Below are 21,749 nucleotides of genomic sequence, written 5' to 3' on the forward strand. Positions count from 1 at the left end.
GAAAAAACAAAACCAACGGGAGCAGGTGGCCAGGAGCGCGGAGAAAGAGAGAGAGGACAGATATGGCAGAATCGACTCATGCAACTCTGGGGGCTGACAGGTGTGACCCCTGTCAAGCCGGCCAGCGAGCTGGAGACTAAGGAGAGAGCCGAGTCCGACCCCACAGGCTGAACACCAGGCAGAGTCTGTGCTGCTGGCGGGAGGCAGGATCCCTCCTTCAGGAAACCCCAGTCTTCACTCTCAGCCCCGCCCACTGGTTGGGCGAGGCCCACCTACAGGATGGCGGGTGATGGGTTTACCCGAGTCCAAAGCTTTCAGTGTGAATCACATCGAAGAAATACCTTCACAGCGACATCAAGGCTGGTGTTCGACCAGACGGCCTGGCCGCACAGCCTAGCCAAGTGGCCAATAGCGTTAACCGTCACGTCACTCCCTGGCCACGTGCCCTTGGCCAGCAGCGGAGTCGCTGTGGGCCCAGCTCCCACCTCTGCAAAATGGGTGTCACCAAGCTCCTATCATGCTGCGGTTGGAGCCCTCCAACCAGAGTGAATTTATTTATTTTCAAACTTTTGCATATGTTTTTATATACATAAAAAAACCCCAGTAGCCCTAACTGGTTTGGCTCAGTGGATAGTGATAGATCCTCCCTTCCCACAACTGGTGGGCGGAGTATGACGTAACCTGCAGCCCGGAAATACCTGAGTGACTAACCAAGTACCTTATATGGACAATACATTGGACCACCAGTCCACACCTGCCAAATACCCTAAGCCCTTGTCCTATATGGACAATGCAGTAAGCCACCAATCAGTGTGCGCCGAGTACACTAAGCCCCCACCCCTTCCCATTCCGCCCCTCAAAAGGCGTGCCCACCCCTGCATGTCCTGCTGTCCTCCCCTTGCGAGACAGCCCGGCAGGTCCTTCTCCTCTAATAAAGACTGTAGTCCTGGTTTTCGGCCTCTGTCTGATCTTCAGATAGAGCGTCGGCCTGCGGACTGAAAGATCCCAGGTTGGATTCCGGTCAAGGGCATGTACCTTGGTTGCAGGCACATTCCCAGTAGGAGGTGTGCAGGAGACAGCTGGTGGATGTTTCTCTCATTGATATTTCTAACTCTCTATCCCTCTCCCTTCCTCTCTGTAAAAAATCAATAAAATATAAAAACAACAACAACAACAACAACAAAACCTCAGTTGTGTGCCCCGTGCTCCGTGGAGAGAGAGAGAGAGAGAGAGAGAGAGAGAGAGAGAGAGAGAGAGAAACATCCATGATGAGAGAATCATTGATCAGCTGCCTCCTTCACGCGCCCCTACTGGGATTGAGCATGTGCCCTTGATGCTCCATCCACTGAGCACAGTTCTGGGCACACAGGAAGGAAGACATACCCCAAAAGGTCTGGGGCAGCGAGAGCCAGGCTGGGCTGACAAAGGCCGGGGGGCTGCTCTGAGGGGGCAGCAGTCGCGTTGCCTTTCAGAGACAGAGCCGCTGTGGGAAGGAGAGAAGAACCTCTGACCCCAGCAAAGGGCCTGCCTCTGTCTGACCACACTTCTCCGCCTTCGTTGCTGCCACAGAATAAATCCGTGGGGCGTGGAGGGAGGCAGAGCGGTCAGTGAGGACGAGGCCAGTTCCCTGGGCTCGGACACCCGACGGCCGTTCAGAGAGCAGAGGTGGAGGTGCCCCCGCAGCACCCTGCAAGGGCTCCCCCTTGGAGACACACCGCCCGTGTTGCGTGGGAAAGGCCGTGTTTGTTGACCGACTTTGCTCTTTGCACCGTCTGGAAGGGCACCCATGGTCCCACCTCCAGCTCCTGGGGGCCAGCACCCCTCCCTGTCTCCAAGGAAAAGCTCGGTCTCACAGAACTGTTCGCAGTTTGGGTTGAATACTGTCCCCCCGGAATCCACGTTCACCCCGGAGCTGTGAATGTGACCTTACTGAGCAACAGGGTCTTTGCAGACGGGATGAAGATGAGGTCCTACTTGCCCGGCCGGTGTGGCTCAGGGGTTGAGCATTGACCTGTGAACCAGGAGGTTGCAGTTCAAATCCTGGTGAGAGCACATGCCTGGGTTACAGGCTCAATCCCCAGTGGGGGGCGTGCAGGAGGGAGCCGATCAATGATTCTCTCTCATCATTGATGTTTCTAGCTCTCACTCCCTCTCCCCTCCTCTCTGAAATCAATAAAAATATATTTTAAAAAAATGATGAGGTCCTACACAGGGTTAGGGTGGGCGCTAGTCAAGTGTGACCAGTGTCCTGAGTGAGGCCCCGAGACACAGGGAGAGGCCATGCGCCGACGGGGCAGACGGGTCGGGCGCGTCTACCAGCCAAGCCCAGCCAGCACCCCCACGCGCCAGCAATGTAAGGAGCGATGGCTCCCTAGATTCTTCAGGGGAAGCACAGACCGATCACCCCTTGATCTTGGGCGTCGGGTCCCCACGGCTGTGAGAGAATGAATGACCGTTGTGTAAAGCTGCCCACCAGCCCCATCGCAGTACCAGGCCCCACAGCCTCCCCTCCCAACACTGAGCAAACCCCCCCCCCCCCCCCCCCCGCCTCTGGGAAGCCTCCTCCGGACCCCCAGCCCTAAGTGCTTCCTGTCACCTCAACGCTGACCACACCCTGTGCCACTGCCGGACCCGCCTGCGGCCCCCGGACTACATGTCTCCCGGGTGCAGGCCCCGGGGCCCGATCCCTGGCTCTGAGCCTGACACGTGGGAGGGACCCCGTCAATGGGTGTGGTGCCCCTTCCCCCGTGACCCAGGTGGAGGGCGGACCCCCGCACAGCCCCTCTCCGGGGCCTGGGCTCCGCATCGAGGCCCACAGCCTGTTTATTTCAGGCATCTCCGACCTGGCGGTGTAAACACATACCTGGTGGAGACACCGCCACCCCTATCTTAGACTTCAAAATAAACTCATCTCCGTAATTGACGGTCTCCGCACATCACAGGCCCTCATTAGGCCTGGCAGGGCCTCTGAAGGACAGGGAAGGTCGCCCAGGGGCAGGAGAAGGGCCCCTGGCTTCCCTGGCAGACTTCTCTCATCCACCCTCTAATGAGGATATCAGCTCCCCCTCTTCCCTCCTTCTCCTCTCCCTTCCCCCTCCTCATCCTTCCCAACCCCCTCTCTTTTTCCTCCCTCCTCCCTCTCTCCCTCTTCCTCCCCCACCTCCTCCCAGCCAATCAGCAAGCTTTGTCAATTCTACCTTCTCCATAAATTTTGTGGGGCCTCTCTCCCCCCTCCCACAGCCCCCCCGCCCCCCAGGAAACAGTTTCTGAAAGTGGTTGTGTGTCAGCTCGTGTGCATGTGTGTCAGTGCGTGTGCATGTGTGTCAGTGCATGAGCGTGAGGGTGTGGGAGTATGCACATGTTCAGGGAGAAGGGCATTGGACCCTAGAGTTGGAGGCTGCAAACCAAGATCGTAGCCCAGAATCAGAATAAAAACATTCGCCTTTAAGACCCAGAGCAGAGGCAAGAAATACTAAGCCGCCTCCCCTCTATTTCCTTCGCCGAACTGTTTTGTTAAAAATATATCTTTATTGATTTCAGAGAGGAAGAGAGAGGGAGAGATAGAAACATCAGTGATGAGAACCATGGATCAGCTGCCTCCTACACGCCCCACACTGGGGATCAAGCCCGAAATCCGGGCATGTGCTCTGACCCGGAATGGAACCGTGACCTCCTAGTTCGTAGGTTGATGCTCAAATACCGAGCCACACCGGCCGCCTTTTAACGCGTAATCTCATCCCCTATCTCGAAACTCCCCCTCCTTACGCACCGCCAAGCCTCAGAGCCGAATGCGAATGCGGACGGAGGCAGAGGCCTGTCTCTCTGAAGACCTGGAGGGATGCCGGCCAGTGTCTGGAGAGGCCCTGAGGACACCCCCACTGGGTGCCCCGCCCCCCCCCCCCCCCCCCCAGGCAGGAGTCAGGCAGACAGGTTTGATGGGTGGGCTGTCCTCAGGGCGGGGACCCCCAGCCCCAGCCCCCACAGCCTGGCCTGGTTGGTCACCATAAACATGCTGCTGCTGCGGGAGAGGGGACGAGGGGACGGAGGGCAGCTGAGCAGCCGGGTCAGGTGCCCAGTCCCAGGAGACCGGCCTTGGAGTGGGTCCTGCCCACCCACCGAGGGCTCGGGCCTGCGAGGGGCAGTGGGGGCTGCCCACCTGGAGGCTGCAGGAGACACCTGCCCCCCCCCCGCCCCCCGCCAGGAAGGAGCCCCTCGCACAAACCCCAGGCCGGTGGCTTTTCCTCCTATTTGTAATCACTTGGATGAGGACAGAATGAAAATGAGTTTCCATGGTGAGAGACAGAAACACAGACACAGACAGGCGCACAGAGAGAGGCAAGAAGAGGGCCAGGGACAGGGAGGGAAAGACACAGAAGGGCAGAGGGGCACCTGGGCCTGGTCCCCAGCAGCTTGTCTGGGCGAAGGCAGGGACAGGGACGGGTTAGGACCAGGCTGAAAGGGGCCGGGAGCCCTGAGAGTCAAGGCTCTAGCCCCCTCCCGCCCCAAGCAGGGGAGAGGGGGCAGCGCTGGTGCCTCTGAAGAGGGCCCCTCCCACCCCTGCCCAGGGAGAGGGAGGGCTCGCCACAGGAAGGGGGAGGGGAGCAAACAGGACTGGGCCAGGCTGTGGAAAAGGCAGAAGGAAAGGGAATGAAGAGGGAAGCCATGGAAGTCAGACAGGAGGCGAAGGCCAGGAGGCACCCCCAGCCCAGGCAGGAGGGATGAAGGGCACACTGCCCTTGGCCTTCGGCACCACTGCCCACCCCACACCCGGGCCCTGAACCAGGCCTCGGGGCCCCTTGCTGCAAACAGCGAAGAAGCATGTGTGGTGGGGCCAGTGACAGGACGGTGATTGGGGGGCTAGAGGTCGCCTCCTGGAGGTCCCAGGCCTTCTCCTGCTCTGCCCCTGCCCCCCTGGAGTCCCCACTTTGCACGGGAACCGTCACCTGAGTGATTCTTGGGCTCCTGCGCTTTGAAGGAACTTGGTTGAATGAACCACTTCAGAGAGGTTGAGAAACCGACCCAAAGTCACACAGCTGACCTGGGGCAGAGCCAGGAATCAAGCCAAGAGCCCTCTCAGGCACAGCAAAGCCCGTGCTGCCCTGCCCCTGCCCCTGCCCACAGGGCCCTCCTGAGCCCCTGGGCCACACCACAGGCCACGGGGGCGGGCAGGCGTGCGCCCACAGGCTCTGCAGACCCACCGTAGACCGCAGCGCCCTCGGGTGCTGGGAAGCTGGCTTCTCTCTGGGCACCGTGGACATCGCTGCCCTTGAGAAGGAAGGCTCAGCGGCCGAGGCCCAGCTCCGGGCACAGGACCTCTCCTGGCACCTGCCCCCACAGCCTCACCACCGCAGCACAGCATGCCCGGTGCCTTCACCAAGTCACCTGCGAGACCTCCACGCCTCCCCAGCTCAGCAGGCCAAGGTGGGGCCTGAGGACTTACATCCTCCTAGGGCCGGGGCATGCTGAGAACACTGTGCTAAGGTGAGTATCCCGGTGGGCATTTTTCCCGCAGCATAAGCCAGTAGTGACAGGTCCAGAGAGGTTAAGTAATTTGCCCAAAGCCACACAGCCACTAAGTGTGGGGTTCCCCTGTGTTTCATCTCTACTGATCTTCCTGTTGGCCTAGAACCCCCACCACCTCCGGGCATGCCAGTCTCTCCCCCACCCCCTGGGGACAAGGCACCCCACAGAGCTCTGCCTCCTGGAGATGGAGGAGGCTCAGCAGCTGCCAGGTGACAGAGGGACCCACAAGAGCTCCCGCAGCACCTGGGGCGGGGGGGGGGGCGCTTCCGGGTGGGACAGAAGAACCAAGGCGGGCCTTGTGGAGCGGGACTTCTGACCTGGGCCCTGGAGGATGCTGGGATTCCAAGGTGGGTTCCACTTGATCACTGTTGTGGTCCCACCAAGCACCTCACTCAGCGCCCCAAGAACAGAAACGAGGCGGGAAGGGAAGGGAGAAGGGAAAGGAGGAGGAGCTGGGAGGTGCAGGGAGAGGGTGGGCAGAGCGGGAGGGTGAAGGGAGGGAGGCCGGGTCTCCATCGCCTGCTGGGTCACACCCAGAGCTGGAGGCGCCCTGGGAGCCCCCGCAAGTGGGGTGCGGGGTGCATGACTGGTGGAGGTGAAACGCAGCCACGAGGCTCAAGTTGGGAAGCCATTCTTCAATTTCTAATAAAAACCCCGAAGAAGGGCTGACATGCGATAAATCAGCCGTCCGCGAGTCCCATCCCGGGTAATCTTTTCAATTATCTGTTTGCTCAGTGCGTGTCTCCCGAGAGGACCAGAAATATGCCCCAGGGACGCGGGCCGGAAGGCGCTGGGCCGGAGCAGTGGCTGATGGGCCGGCCCCACACCTCGCAGACGGGCTGGCAGGTGAGCAGGGGGCCTGCAGGGAGGAAAGGCAGGAGGTCTGAGCCAACTCCCTGTCCCCTGGCCCTGACACTGGGACTGTGAACCCGCCGCCTCTCAGGATGGCTGCTCTGAGCACCTCCTGGTCCAGGTGCTGGGACAGAGCGGGGAGCGAGGCAGCGGTGGCGGCCTTCAGTGGGGAGAGCGCAGGAGCAGCTGGGACAGGTGCGACAGACACGGGCGTGCAGAGGTGCTCCCAGCTCCCAGCTCCCAGAAGCATCTCGGAAGAGCTGATATCTGAGCTTCTCCAATCCGCTCGCTGCACCACTTATGAGCTGGGGGCTTGGAGGAAGTCACTTACCCTCTCTGGGCCCATCCCAGGACTGGGCAATGGAAGAGTGATTTGCTCCCCAGTTTTCATTCACTTCTCCTGCCCCCGTTCTCCTCCAACAAATGCCCCTTCTGCTATAGCTTCCCCAGGACCTGCCTCTGGAGGTGCCTAGGACCTGTCTTCCACTCTCTCAGGCACCCTCCACTCTCTCCCGTGCCCCCAGGAACTTGTTTTGATGTGTTCTCACCCCCACACGATTGAGTGAAAACTCCTTAGGGCCAGGGTCCCCGTCTGACTTGACCCTGTGGCCCCTCATCCCTAGCCCAGGACATGTCTTGGAAACTGATGTACAGATGTCTTCTGTCCTGATGGATGGGGTGGGGGTGAGTGGGCAAATAAATGAGTACATGGATGGGTGGATGGATGATGGGTAGATAAATTGAATTAATGGATGAATGGGTGAATGTATAGATGGATGCATGGATGGATGGATGCATGGATAGGTGGATGGATGGATGGATGGATGCATGGATGAATACTAATAGATTATAGGTGGATGAATTGAATTAATGGATGGATGGATGGATGGATGGATAGGTGGATGGATGGATGGATGCATGGATGAATACTAATAGATTATAGGTGGATGAATTGAATTAATGGATGGATGGATGGATGGATGGATGGATGGATGTATAGATGGATGCATGGATATATGGATGCATGGACAGATGGATGGATTTTAGATGGATGAATTGAATTAATAGATAGGTGAATGGGTGGATGGATGGATGTATGGATGCATGGACAGATGGATGGATTTTAGATGGATGAATTGAATTAATAGATAGGTGAATGGGTGGATGGATGGATGTATGGATGCATGGACAGATGGATGGATTGATGGATGGATAGATGGGTGGATTTTAGGTGGATGAATTGAATTAATGGATAGGTGGATGGGTGGATGGATAGATGGATGGATAAAAGGATGTATGGATGGATGGACGGATACCAGAATGGGTAGGTGGGTGAGTGGATGGGTGGCTGAATGAAAGTCAGGACTTGGGGAAAGAAAAGAATTAGAATTGAGGACAAGGGGGAAGGAGAGCTTTGTGGAGGACAGGAATAGCTCTTCCTCACAGACAGGCAACATGTGTTCTCAGAGGAAAGGGTGGATTTGATTCTTCCCTTCATTTATTCAGACATCTATCTGGCACTCTGCTGGTTTCCAGGGATCCAGAGAAACAGGGTTCCCGGCCAACAGGGGAAGCAACAGTGAACGCAGTGAACGCGGTGGATGTGTGTTGTGGTCCGCAGCGCCGGGAAGAAAGCGGGGGAGACTGGGAGAGCCGCTGCCCTCCTGCCGGCTCACACAAAGGTTGCTAACAGCCCCTTGTCCCAGGTGATGGTGCATGGGAACCAGCTCAGCCCTGGGCAGCGACGTGGCTTGGCACCACTTCTTTGGCACCTCTGGCGAGCCTGCCGTGCCTGAGCCCCAAATCTGGGGCTAAAGCCGCCTGGGCTCCCTGGGGACCGCCCTGGGCGAGGACTGCAGGAGGCAGGGGACTTGCTTGGGCTGTTGCCTTTGACCCACACAGAGATGGAATTGCTCTCCACGTCTTGTGTGTGAAGAGCTTTTAGCCAAGGTCACCCCGCTGGGGAGCCGAGGGGCTAGAATTCCCACCCAGGAAGGGTGACCCCAAACCCCATGCCCTTCCCGCCAGGCTGGGCCTCTGCTCTGCATAGATAGCCCATCTTGTTGCTAGGGTAACCTCCCTCCCGGCCCAGCAGCCACCCCTCCTGGAGTGTGATTCTTGCACCTGACATCATAATCCTCTGTGACATCTTAATCAGCTCCCAGGCAACTGACAGCGGCAGCCAGCAGCGAGGAAGCCAGTGAGTCAGCAGGCCTGGCCTGGCCCACCTGCCCGCCTCTGCCTTAACCCTTGCCTGTCCACCCAACCCTGGCCACAGCGGCTCGTTCTGGAGTCAGACAGTGACTGTTTCCAATCCAGGCTGTGCTACGGGACCTTCCTAAACTTCAGCTCCCTCGCCTGTAAAGTGAGCGTCAGGATGCCGTGGGCTGGTGCACAAAACTGAGGGAGGACTTTGCCGAAGGAGGTGAAGGCACCGTGTCCTCTTAACTCCTTCAGACGTGGGACCTGGGAGATGCTGCTGTCCTCAGAGCCTGGGTGTCCAGCAGCACCACAGAGCTCCCAGGGAGGAAAGGAGGACACACACACACACACACACACACATAAATGCACACGCACACATGTGCCCACACACACACACACACACGTGCATGTGCATGTGCACATCCTGATGTGGGTGACATTACGTCTCCCAATAATATATGTTGAAGTCTTTACCCCGTACCTGTGAGTGGGACCTTATTTGGAAATAGTGTCTTTGCACGAATAATTGAGTTAAGAAGAGGTCATGGCCCATGTCTGGTTTGCTCAGTGGTTAGAGCCTCCGCCCGAGGACTAAAGGGTTGAGGGTTTGATTCCTGGTCAAGGGCATGTACCTGGGTTGTGGTTTGATCCCCAGCTCTGGTCAGGGTTGTGCAGGAGGCAACCAATTTTGTCTCTCTCACATCAGTGTCTCTCTCTCTCTCTCTCCCTTCCACTCTCTATAAAATATTAATGGAAAAAAAATATCCTCTAGTGAAGATTAAAAAATAAGAGGAAGAAGAAGAGGGGGACCCAAATCCAGTATGACTAGTGTCCTGATAAGAAGAGAGGAATTTGGACACAGACACACAGAGGGCAGATGATGGGAGGACACCAGGCAGAACACCACAGAGGCGGAGCCTGGGTCACCAGTGGAGCCAAGGACACCAGGATTGCTGCCGCCCCCAAGCCAGGGAGAGGCAGGGGGATGCCACCCAGAGTCTCAGGGACAGCGTGGTCCTGCTGACACCTCGATCCCCGACTCTGACCCCTGGAACTGTGAGCGAACAGATGTGTTTTAAGCCACCCACTCTGGTACGTCACTGCGCTGCTCCAGGGAACAAACAAACATCCTAGTGGGACAACTTCAGGTGCCCTGGGACTGAGGAGCCCCGGCCCCAGATCACGGGACCCGTCTACAGTGGGGAAGCCACTGCTGAACCACCATCGGCAAGTCACTCCACCCGTTCTCCCCAAACCTGGACCGCGCTGCTGCCTCTTTATGGTCAAATTCCCATCGGGAAGCCCTGAGTCTGCCAGGAGGGCCCTGGCAGCCCTGGCTGAGCTCCTCCAGGTCTCCTCTTAGAAGACCCCATCCCTCCTGGGCGGAGCGGGAGGGCGGGGCCGCTTTGATGCGCTCCTTGCAGGATTCCTGCTCCTCTTCCCCCCTCGCCCTTTCATCTGGGCCCCTCCCTCGCTGAGCCCCAACACCGGCCTTGGGATTCCACTGCAGTTCTGCCCAGATGCCCCAGCTGAGCAGAGTGACCTGCTGTCCCCACCTTTGATGTCCCTGCGCACATTGGGGGCAGGGGGGCACGCAGGCAGGGGGCCTTCCTGCCAGGGAAGAGGGGCAACACAGCACAGCTGTTTCCTTTCACTTGGGTCTCCAGCGCCTCCCCAGTCTTCCCCCAAAGTGACCACTTCCTTTTGGAGGAGGCTGTTTGCCAAGGTTCAAATCCTCCCTCCCCTTCCCGTAGCTGAGTGACCCTGGGTAAGTCACCTCATCGCCTGCAGCATTTTTGCCGCCGTGAAATGGGGACCACGTGGCTGGGCGGATGGAACAGGGGGTGTGTGTAAAAAGCCCGCACGGCATAGGTGTTTGGCACGTTTCATGGTGGTGATTGCACCTTTCATCTTCACCTGCCTGAGATCAGAAGCAAACCCAAGTTCCCTCAACCCCGCGCCTTAGACCACAGCCCCTCAGTGCCTCTGTCTTCTCACCTGTGAAATGGGATAACAGTACCTGGGCTTAAAGGGTGTTGGACCCATTCAGGAAGATCAAATGCTCACCACAGACCCCCCACCGCCTCCTCCTCCTCCTCTCACTGCCCCCTGTGCATTTGTTAGTCCAAATAATTCTTCCACATTTGCCTGCTGCAAGATGGACACTCCACACACACCCTCACAGGCAGCCCTGGGCTACAAAGATCACTGCCCTGCCCCAGGGCGGCTCAGGAGGTCTCTCTGCACTCAAAAACCAGACCCACACCCTGGCCTGAGAGGTGGGGAGGGGCGTGCTGGGCTGGCTTTTGTTTTTCTGAAAGGATTGTAAACACAGCATAATGAGGGCTTGAGAATGCAGCCTTAATGACTGTTGTTGCTGGGAAGACAGAGTCCCTGGGACCCCAAATGCCCTCTGTTCCCCTCTGACCAAAAGCCCAGAGTGTGTGGGTCCCCCGGGGGCAGGCGGGGTTGCTGTGGACCCGCGAGGTTGCCTCTCTGGCCTGTGCAGCCTCCACCACCCGCACCTTCCCACTTCCCTGCCTCTCACTCTCTTCCCAGCCCTGTTTGTTCTTCCAGGCCCAGGCCTCACCGGCCCTGAGCCCCAGTGTGCCCCCGGGGCACTGCCTGCCACCACTCAGTCCCTGAGAAGGAGCCACCCTATTTGAACTTGCACTCATGCCTTCCCTTCCCAAAGCCGGCACCCAGGTCAGACCCAGGTTGCCAGCCCCCTGCCAGCCCTGGGAGGGGCCGGGGCACGGCCGGGAGTGTTCCTTGGGGAATGGAAAAGAGCTGCCTGGCTATGTGACCACTGGGCGAGTGTCTTGACCTCTCTGGGCCTTGGCCTTCACCTGCAAAAAGACGCAAACATCTCCTGCTCAGCTCAGCTGAAACAGTGATGGGAAGTGGCATCATCTTCTGCTACAAAAACTTGGCACCGCCCAGCCGGTGAGGCTCAGTGGTTGAGCGTTAACCTATGAACCAGGAGGTCATGGTTCGATTTCTGGTCAGGGCACACGCCCAGGTTGCAGGCTCAATCCCCAGCGGGGGCCGTGCAGGAGGCAGCCGATCCATGATTCTCATCATTGATGTTTCTATCTCTCCCTCTCCCTTCCTCTCTGAGATCAATATATATATATATATATATAAGGGGGGGGGGGGCAGCAGAACCTGCCTCCTGTGCGGTGTGTGATGTAGAAAGCCACCACCATTAAACAACCCAGCCTCTGAGTCACTTAGCCCTTGGTCTGTGCCAGGCACAGCGTCCAGCACCTTAGAGGTGCCCTCATTCATTTCATCCTCACCCACGAAGGAAATGGTAAGCTGGCTAAGTTGGGAGGGTCAGTAACCCACCCACCCGCCGGGCAACGGGGTGGAGCCAGGTTGCCCACAGGATCAGCCTGCGGAGGCTCCTCCAGGTTGTAGGTGGCTCCCCCTGCTCTCCCCTCCCAGCCTGCCCCCGCCCTCCATCTGAGCCTCCGCTTACCTGCAATCACGCTGCAGCCTGGCTCCGGTTACTGGAAGCCCTGAGGGGTCTGTTTAAACAAGTGTGTCTGAGCAGGAAAATCAAACAGACAGGGACCCTCCCGGGTCCGGGCGGGGCCACCAGGGCTGGGGCCTGAACCTGATAAGGCCGGATCTATTTTCACTTAATAGGGGCTGCGGCCAGGGGCCCCGGTTTGATCAGATAGCAGGTCTGGGCAGGGATGGCAAGGTCCTCTAGCGGGGTGTCCTGCATCCCCCACGGGGTTGGGGCACCCGGCTGGGGAGGGGGAGGCCTCTGGAAGGAAGTCCCATTGCCACATCCTCCCAGCACCCCCTGCTCCCCACAGGCGGGTCGGACACGCAGACCCACGTGGCCAGAGGAGGCCCTGCTTGGCCGGGGCACCCGCTGCACTGGGAGTCCACGGCGCCTTGCTGCGTGGCTCTGAGCACGCGGTCTGCCGGGCTGTGCCTAAGCTTCCTATCTTCAGAAGAAGAGGCAGCTAGAATGCATCCTCAGGTTCAAAGGCGATCAAACTCGGCGCCAGCCACTGAGAAAAGGCGACTTCAATGTTCCTTTTAAAATGTCATTCAAGCCCTAACCAGTTTGCTCAGTGGATAGAACGTCGGCCTGTGGACTGAAGGGTCCCAGGTTTGATTCCGGTCAAGGGCATGTACCTTGGTTGCGGGCACATCCCCAGTAGGAGGTGTTCAGGAGGCAGCTGATTGATGTTTCTCTTTCATCGATGTTTCTCTCTATCCCTCTCCCTTCCTCTCTGTAAAAAAATCAATAAAATATATATATTTTAAAAAATGTCATTCAAGCCCGGCCGCGTGGCTCAGTGGTTGAGTGCCGACCTATGAACCAGGAGGTCACGGTTGGATTCCTGGTCAGGGCACATGCCCGGGTTGGGGCCTGATCCCCAGTGTGGGGCCTTCAGGAAGCAGCCAATCCATGATTCTCTCTCATCGTTGATATTTCTCTCTCTTCCTCTCCCTTCCTCTCTGAAATCAATAAAAATATTTTTTAAAAGTCATTCAAAAACTTTGATCGGCAGTAATGACTGACTTACCCTTGGCCCCGAGGCTCTGCTCTCTGACCCCCACCCCCACCCCAGTGACGCTGGCCGGGTGGGGTGCTCTGGCTTAGGGGTCTGGCTGGTGCTGAAGGTCTGATGCTGCCTGCTAGTCATCCATTCGCCTCTTCTCTGGAGTGTCCCCTCTTTAAATCAGGTCCCGTACTGGTCCCAGGGACCCACACAGGCTTGCTGAGGGAGCGGGTAGCCAGCTGGGCACCAGGCGCTGTGGGGGCCCATGCTCTGTAGCCTTCTCGCTTCCTCCCATCCCCACCCCGCCAGGCAGCCCACTGCAGGGGTCTCCACAGCGGGGTCCACCCATGCAGTGGGTCTCACTGAAAACCCCCTGGGGTGCCAGGAGAAACCGTCCAGCACTTCGTGTTATGTGTGTGCTTTGCTCCTGGCCGGTTTGGCTCATTGGATAGACTCAGCAGCCGTGGGCAAACTACGGCCCACGGGCGGATTCGGCCCGTTTGAAATGAATAAAACTAAAAAAAAAAAAAAAAAAGACCGTACCCTTTTATGTAATGATGTTTACTTTGAATTTATATTAGTTCACACAAACACTCCATCCATGCTTTTGTTCCGGCCCTCCGGTCCAGTTTAAGAACCCATTGTGGCCCTTGAGTCAAAAAGTTTGCCCACCCCTGGATAGAGCGTCGGCCGGCCTGGGGACTGAAGGGTCCCAGGTTCGATTCCGGTCAAGGGCATGTACCTTGGTTGCGGGCACATCCCCAGTAGGGGGTGTGCAGGAGGCAGCTGATAATGCTTCGCTCTCATCGATGTTTCTGGCTCTCTATCCCTCTCCCTTCCTCTCTGTGGAAAATCAATAAAATATATATATTTAAAAAAAAAAAAAAAAAAAGGATTCCACCTTTCCCACAGGTAAACTAGGGACAAACCAGGACAGCGCTACCGCCCGCCTGGGCCACGCAGTTCCGAGGCCTGGGAGGGGCGGAGTCTCCGAAAGTCCAGAGGGGCGTGGGCGTGGAGGGGGCGTGGCCTGGGGAGCTGGGCCCCGCCCTATCCGCGCAAACCTGAACTTGCAGCTCTAGGGAAGTCTGCTCCACCGCCACCATCCTGCGCCAAACCCGCTCACGGAGGGGAAACGCAGAACCGAATCAAAACCTCGGCTGTTGCAGCCTCCCTGGCCACGCATGCCCTGCGGAGGGTGGGAAGGGGACAGACACGTTCCCCTCTCCCCACTCCTCACTGGCGCGTCGGCGCTGCCTGGGGTCCCAGAGGCAGGGCTGCAGGGTCCAGCACATGCTACTTAAACTCGCCCTGTCTCGGTCTCCTCATCAGGAAAGTGGGGTCCCAGCTAGGGGATGGGTGTGAGCCTTAACTGTGTGATGCCTTTGAAACATCGAGGTGCTCAGTCCCAGCGGGCCAGCCCCACCCCCACACTCGCGGCGGCGAGGACTCATCCCTGCCCGGCCTGCAAGCGAGCAGTGCGCCAGGGCGCGCAGCACTTCATCGTCTTTTGCACTCGAGTCCTCACCAATGGACAGGTCCTCTTCGAGGTCTCAGAGGTGAAAGCCACTGGTCACAGGGGTTTCGCGGGGTCGCAGGACGCCCAGGCTTCCCGACTTCCTGGGGGCGGGGAGGGGCGAGCCCTGGGTGAGGGGTGGGACAGCCCACATTTTAGCGACGGGTCAGTCTCTGGCTCAGACCGTGGGAAAATGACTCCTCTTTGGGCCTCAGTTTCCCCATCTATGGAACATAGTGCACTGGTTGAGCGCTTACTGCATGCAGGCGGCTTCCCAGACACTGTCTCCGCTCTACCCAGGAAGGCGGCCACCGCAGGTGAGCACTGACTCACTTCAGGGGCTGAGCGAGCACCCCTCGCTCACCTTCACAAGGAGGGAAAGAGGCCAAGGATCTCGATGGTGGCAGGGGAGGGGAGTGTAGGGCTGGGCGCCACCTTTCCTGGGTAGAGCTGAGCACTGGAGGGTGGAGAGATCCCCGCCCCCCCCCCCCCCCCCCCCCCCCCCCGCCAGCCCTTAGGAGGGGGCCTGAGCTGTTGGAGGGAACTGGCTGGGGTGGGGCCAATGTCCTTTCCAGAGCCCAGGGCTGTCTGCTCTCCCCCTCGGTTCCAGGGTCACTCTCGCCCCTTTCCCAGCGCCCGCACTGGCACGGGCCCACCTTTGGTTCTGGGATGGTGGGAGCGAAGGGCTCTAAGCCAGCACCTTGGTCAGCCCAGCCTCCTGGGTGTTGGGCCTTGTGGTCTTTGCTACTCTCCTCTGGTCCTCCCGAGGACCCTGGGACAGTCCATGGTGCCCTCATCATCCCAGAGGTGGAAACTGAGGCTCGGAGGAGAGGTGACCAGCTGGAGGCCCCTGCTGGGAGCCTCAGGGACTGGGCGAAGGGGGGCTCTCGCTGCTCCCCACAGTGCCCAGGGCTGCTCCCCAAATCCATCTGCAGGGAGAATCCCTGGAGCTGCTTTGCTTCTTTTTTTAAATATATGTTTTTATTGATTTCAGAGAGGAGGGAAGAGGGGGAGAGAGAGAAACATCAAAGATGAGAGAGAAGCACGCCGGCGGGGGATGGATCCCGCCACCCGAGCATGTGCCCTGACTGGGAACTGAACCGTGACCTCCTGGTTCATAGGTCGATGCTCAATCCCTGAGCCAGTTTAGCTTCTGAGCGACTGGAAAGCAGTGATTCCCATTGATTCATGGAGAGTGTGGGGGAGAGGCTTTGAGAAGGACAGACAGACAGGGGAGGAAAGTGACACGCATCGGAGAGAGACAGAAGGACACGGAGAGAAAGCTGAGAGATAAGAGAGAGAGGCCTGGTGGGGGCGGGGGCGGGAGGGTGCTCCGAAGGAAGGTCAAAAGCTAGGGCCCTGGAGAGACAGGGAGGAAGACAGGAGGGGTGGGAGCTGCTGGGAGAGGGGGTCCAAGGACCTCCCCATCCACCTCGGCCTGCGCCCCTCTCCAGTCTGTGGGGCCCCTTGTGGTCCGGGAAGGGGCGGTTCCGAGCTCCACACAGTCCAGCTCAGGGTCCTGCGACAGCCCGGGAGGCAGGGCGACATTTCTGGGGGACATCCCCTGGGCCCCCCTGGACTGCACCCGCCCCCCCCCCCCAAGCCTCAGCGCTGGCCTTCCATTTCACTCCCCGGTTGGGTCTGTCTGCAGCCTCTGGACCAGGGTCCACGGAGGGTCACGGAGGGTCCTCCCCAGCTTGGGGGGGGGGGGCTTCTCCGCCTTCGCTCCTCCTGATCAAGGTCCCGCCCTTCTCTGCCAGATCTGGCCTCTGGCTCGGCTCTTTCCCCAGGTCGCCAATCTGGGGGGTGGCATTCGAGGCCCCCCCATCTCCACATGCCTCCCTCCATCTGCAGGTCAGCGCTGGCCTCCCCTCTCTGCATCTTCCCGCAGGAGAGGAATTCCCAAGCCCAGAGGAAGGCCTCAGACCCCCCAGACGCCGGGCCAGGCGCTGGCAGCGCCCCAAACCTGACACAAATCTCAGGGCTCTGAGGTGTGGCCCTCGCGCAGCCACGGGGGCGGGGAGGCCCCAGCTCACCGGCTCTGAGCTGAGGACAGCGCGCCCATTTTAAAGAGCGACACACTGAGGCTCTGAAGCAACTCCCCCTGGACTGGGGAGGCCGCCCCTCGCAGCCCAGGTCCGTCTTCATCTCTGAGACACTTTGGATCCTCGATATTTAATAAATTCGTGGAGAAAGTGGACCGTTTTCAAGACTCTCAAGAAGGTGGAGGGGCGGGAAGGAGCAGGAGAGAGGGTAGTAAGTGCTGGACCGAGAACCCATTTAGCGGTGGGAGGAGGCGGCCCCACAAAATACTGCGAGCATTCGCTGCGTTTTCATGCATTTCCTCTTGTGAAAACTCCGAGAGGTAGGTGCTCCTCGGGGTTAAAGGACTGGAATATTCGGGGCTTCAGATCCACGCGCGTCCAGATCCAGGTGCCACCACTAACCAGCTGTGTGTCTCTGGGCAACACACTTAACCTCTCTGGTCCTGTCCTCTCACCTGGAAGGGAAACAAAAAAGCCTTTAATAATACCCATCTCCCCGGGCAGAGAGGATTAAACCGGATAAAGTCTGTGAAACCTCTGACAGGAGGCCTGACACCAGCTCAATATAAATAAGTCAAATTTCTTCCCACCATTCCTTCCACCCTCTCCCCCGCCCCTCCAGGCCCGCGCCGGAACTGAGGCCGGCCCTCGCGGGGCTGGGCAGAGCCTGGGGGAGCAGGGCCAGCCCTCCTGGGCCCAGGGTGGGCAGCGCCGGGTAGAAGGCATTGGGTTGGGGGCCCCCGGAGCCTCGGGGTCTGCCCCACATCTCCAGGCTTAAATAACCGTGCGCCTTTGTTATTCGTCGGCAGCAAAGTGGTTCGTTACGCCTGATTGGTCTAATTGCTTTGAAATGGGATATATTATCTATAATTATAGAGCTCGAGGAGGAGCCGCCGGCCTCCGCTTTCATCTTCCCCAAGTGCACCCTCATGTCGAGATCACATTAATTCTGGGCCATTTTAAAGAAGGGCCCCTCGCTCTCCCGCGGATCCAGGCCCCCTCACTCCCCTGCGAACCTAAAGGCACCAGGAAGCCCCGGCCTGAGCAGACAGAGCGCAGCCGGAGGGGGAGGGGCGGGCCAGGGAGAGGCGCGGGGAGTCCTCCCGGGCGCCCGCGGGGTGATCCCCCCTCCCCCTGCACTGGGGCAGTGCCCTCTTACAAGTGGGGTCCGCTGTAGCGGAGGAATTTGCAAGGAGAATTTATTTTTTACAAGCAGCTTTTCCCCCCCCTTTCTTTCTTGGCTTTGCGTTAAAGAAGGGCACCCAAACTCTTTAAATGGCCTCAATTCTGCCGGGTCCTGGGAAAGCAGAAAAAAAAGCATTTGGCCCCGGATCTGTGCTGTGGGTCGTCGGTCAGGAGCTGAAGACTCCCTGGACTGGGGAGTCCTCGGGTCTTTCAAGCTGTGAAATCCTCCCCCAGGGTGAGGGGTGCCCTCAGTCCTCCCAGACAGCTCCCCGAACCTCCGACTCCCAGCCGCTCACTCCCCGCCACAGAGGCCCAAAGACCCGGGATCGCGGAGCCTGGAGGCCCCTCCCCAGGTTCCAGGATCCCTAGGTCGCGCTTTCTGTCTCCGCCTCAACCTCCTCCCCCGCAGGACAAAATGCCTCTTCTCTCCCCCCCCTCCGCCGCCCTCCTGGAGATTGGTGAATTCCCACCAAAATAAATCGTTCCGGGTAATCGGTTTTCATAGCACATTCATTCTATTAAAGAGGACTGTTTGGGACTCGCTAATTGCCCGGGGATCCCACTGAGCTGCACATTTTAAAAAATGCACGCGGGATTCCTGGGTCGAGGCCACAAAATGCATTGGAGAAGGTGTATGTGTGTGTGTGTGTGTGTGTGGGGGGCATCAACAAAAAACCCGACGGAGGCGAAAGTGAGGGGCCAGCCTGCCCTTCGCGCGGCGCTTCCCAGAGAGTGACAACGGCCTTTCAGACGGGATCGCTCTAAAAATGCGTCTTTATGGGGGCGTGGGGGTGGGGAGTCTTAAAACCAACAGCCCGCTCCCTCTGCCGCCGAACCCCCTCTGACAATCAGCGGGCTTTTTCCCGGGGGGGGGGGGGGGGCGGGGGAGGGTACCACCGGTTTAGCCGTTCGGATCCGAAGTGCCTGGGCGCTTGGTTGGGGGACAGGGCTGCTCTAGGTGCCCGGTGGATGAGGGATGGAGCGAGGAGGGGCAGGAGGGGCGCGGAGCGGAGGGAGCGAGAATGGAAGCCTTGCCGGGCCCAGAGCTTTATCTGCTGCGGGCCAGCCCTGCCCTTGCCAGGCGTGAATTACAGCCGGGCCCTCGGCGGCGGCGCGCGGAGACCGGCCGGGGAGCAGCGCCCGGGAGTTCGTGCTGCCGGCGAGATAACAGAGCAGCCTCCGGCGGTGTCAGCTGGAGGAGCGCACCGCCCGGGCAATGCGAAAAGGCCCAGACGAGAATAAACGCCCCCAAACGTGTGCGTTTCCCCCCGCGGGAACCACGCGTCCCGGAGACGCGGAGACATTAGTTGTTTCTTTTGCTCTGACTCCCTTCCCTCGGAACCGGGGCGTCTCTCCCGCAGCCCCGCGGCGGGTCCGTGGAGGAGGTGGTGCTATGCCGAGCGGGGAGTCCACGTGGAGTCGCCTCCGGACCCCTTTCCCCGCTGCAGACACACTCTGGTCGCCCGACACCGCGTGCACGCGCCCAACCCGCCGCGCCGGGCGAGAGCAGACACGAACCCAGACCGAACCTAAAAAAAAAAAAGATGCCACGGGGTTCGGGCCCGGCTCGGGATGCCTGCGGGCCGGCGGCGGGACTGGGGGCTGCGGGTGCAGGCGGTTCGCTCCCAGGGGGCGGGGGCGCGACTTCAAGGGCCCCTGCGCCGGCTGCCGTCTTTGATCCCGCCGCCGCTGGCGCCTAAAAACAACATCCTCGTCTGCCTATTAGGCGCGCTGAGGGATCGTGACAGATTGTTTATCCCCGCAATTAGCATGCGGCCCTGCTCCGGCCGCCCGGCCCGGCCCGCGACCCGCTTGGCTGCACAGGCCGCGGGAGACGGCCACTGGCAGGGTTCGAGCCCCCTGCCCCGCCCTATGTCAGGGGTTCCAAACTAGGGACTCCTAGAGCCCCTTAAGCTGTTTTGGCCTATGTGCGTTTTTCTAGGGAGAAAGCTCTGAACTACATCGGATCATCAAAGTGCTTCGGGAGCCAAACATTCTGAGATGGGAGATGAAGGCCAAACCAAGCAAGTTCGCTTTTTTTTTTTCCTTTTCTTGACCTAAAAAGTCCAGAAACCTCAGTTTCCTCTCCCCATTTAACCCGAGGGCAGAGTGCGGAGGGGGTGGACGCAGAGGCAACCTAATTGGACCGCTGGGCTGCTAGCAAGGTGCTGGGCCTGCAGCCTTGCTGGGCATCAGTGCGCGCAGCAATAGGGTGGCGTGGTGCCGCCTTCTAGCCTTGCATCCTCAGGCGCACCTCTGTTCCCCTACCTGGAGGAAGGACTCGCTATCACGTTTCCTCCGAAACTGGCCGCTTTGGTGCCCCGCGCCTCCAGCTGGGCCCGACGACGGGAGCTGGAGGCTGCAAGCCCAGCCTGGTGCCTGGGTTGCAGTCTCGGGTGTGTAAGAAATCTGGAGAGGCGGCGTAAATTTCCCCGACGCGACTATCCCCGAGCCCGCCCCACGGCCCTAACTTATCTCTGAGCCTGTGGACAGATGCGAGGCTGCCGATCGCCCTGGCGTCCGCAGCCCAGCCCCTCCCGCCAGACCCCGGACGCCGGCCCGGGTAATAAAGTTCCCGCTCTAGTCATTCATTTTCCTTAATCGGGACGGCCCTAATCTACCGCTTTTATTGCGCCCAGTTAAAAGTCGAGGGAATTCGCTGTCCCTCCGCGCTGGGATAATTACCCCTAAATGGCCGAGGCAGCCCCTGTGTTTCCTGGAGATTAGAACCCCGCAGTCATCAATGGCCGGCCCCGGAGAGCCGCCAATCACGGCCGCTCGCTCTCCGGGAGCCGCGGGCCTGGGCTCCGGGATAAGAGGCCATAAAACGGTGGCGCAGAAATCGGCGGAGCCCTGCCCGGGGTTTGCCTAGATCTAACGCCTCCCCAGGCCCCCAACTCATTTTCCTCTGTTTTCTAACAGCGAGAATAAAATCACGTTTCCTCCGAAACTGGCACAACAAACGCTCTCGCGCCCAGCCCCACGGATCCACGCCAGGAGCCGGCCTCTCTCCAGACCCCCTCCCTGAAGTGCGCCCACCCCCTCCACGACCATCGCCGGCCAGAGATAGCGAGTGTTACTGTTTCTACGGATGCTCTGTTTGAGGTCACGCTAAGGCCAGATCAGGGTTTTGTTGACGTTTCTGTTGGTTTTATTTCAATAAGTTCTATAGCGAAAGGACCCGCTGCTCCTTTCCCCCAGCCGGTGGCCAGTAGAGGTGGCCAGTTTGCAATCCTCCCGGGAGAAGTTCGGAGCGGGAAAAGTACACATCACATATGAAAATGGATGATTGATTCCGGACAATATTGTGTATAGCTATTCTTAACATCCACAGCACCGGGAGCCTGGCTTCTTGAGGCAAACCCCAGTCCAGCGCTCAGAAGGAGACAAAGGCCCACTTTCACGCAGAGGTTTTGAAGATTGCAGCAGAGAAAGAAAATAAAGGCGCTTTAAAAAGCAAGTCATATTCCGTCTTTTTGGTGGAATACATAACTGCAACTTTTAAAGCTATGAAAGGAATATGTAACCAATGACCTCGACTCAAATGATCGTGGTAGGGAAGAGGGGAGACGGATAGGGGTCGGGACAGAGCAACAGACACAGTAACTGACTGAAGAGAAAGGTAAGAAGCGTGGAAGAGAGAAAAGGAAAGGGGTAGAGAAAAAAGGGAGGCGTGGGTGAGAGTGGCGATAAGGGAAGGGGAGGAGGGGGGAGGGCAGAAGAGAAGGAACGAGGACAAGGGAAGGGACCCCCAGACACCCAGAAAAAAATAGAGACCCAAGGGGACCCCCGAGAGGGAGAAGCAGCCCCGGGCTAGCGCGGAGGAAAGTTTCTCCCGCACCCCGCCCCTCCCTGCCCTCCGGGGCCCCGCCCTGCCCCGCGCGCCCCGAGGCCCAG

Source organism: Myotis yumanensis, unplaced genomic scaffold, assembly GCF_028538775.1.
Source record: "Myotis yumanensis isolate MYYU_CA2020_CCGP unplaced genomic scaffold, mMyoYum1.0.hap1 SCAF_1, whole genome shotgun sequence".
Classification (NCBI taxonomy): Eukaryota; Metazoa; Chordata; class Mammalia; order Chiroptera; family Vespertilionidae; genus Myotis; species Myotis yumanensis.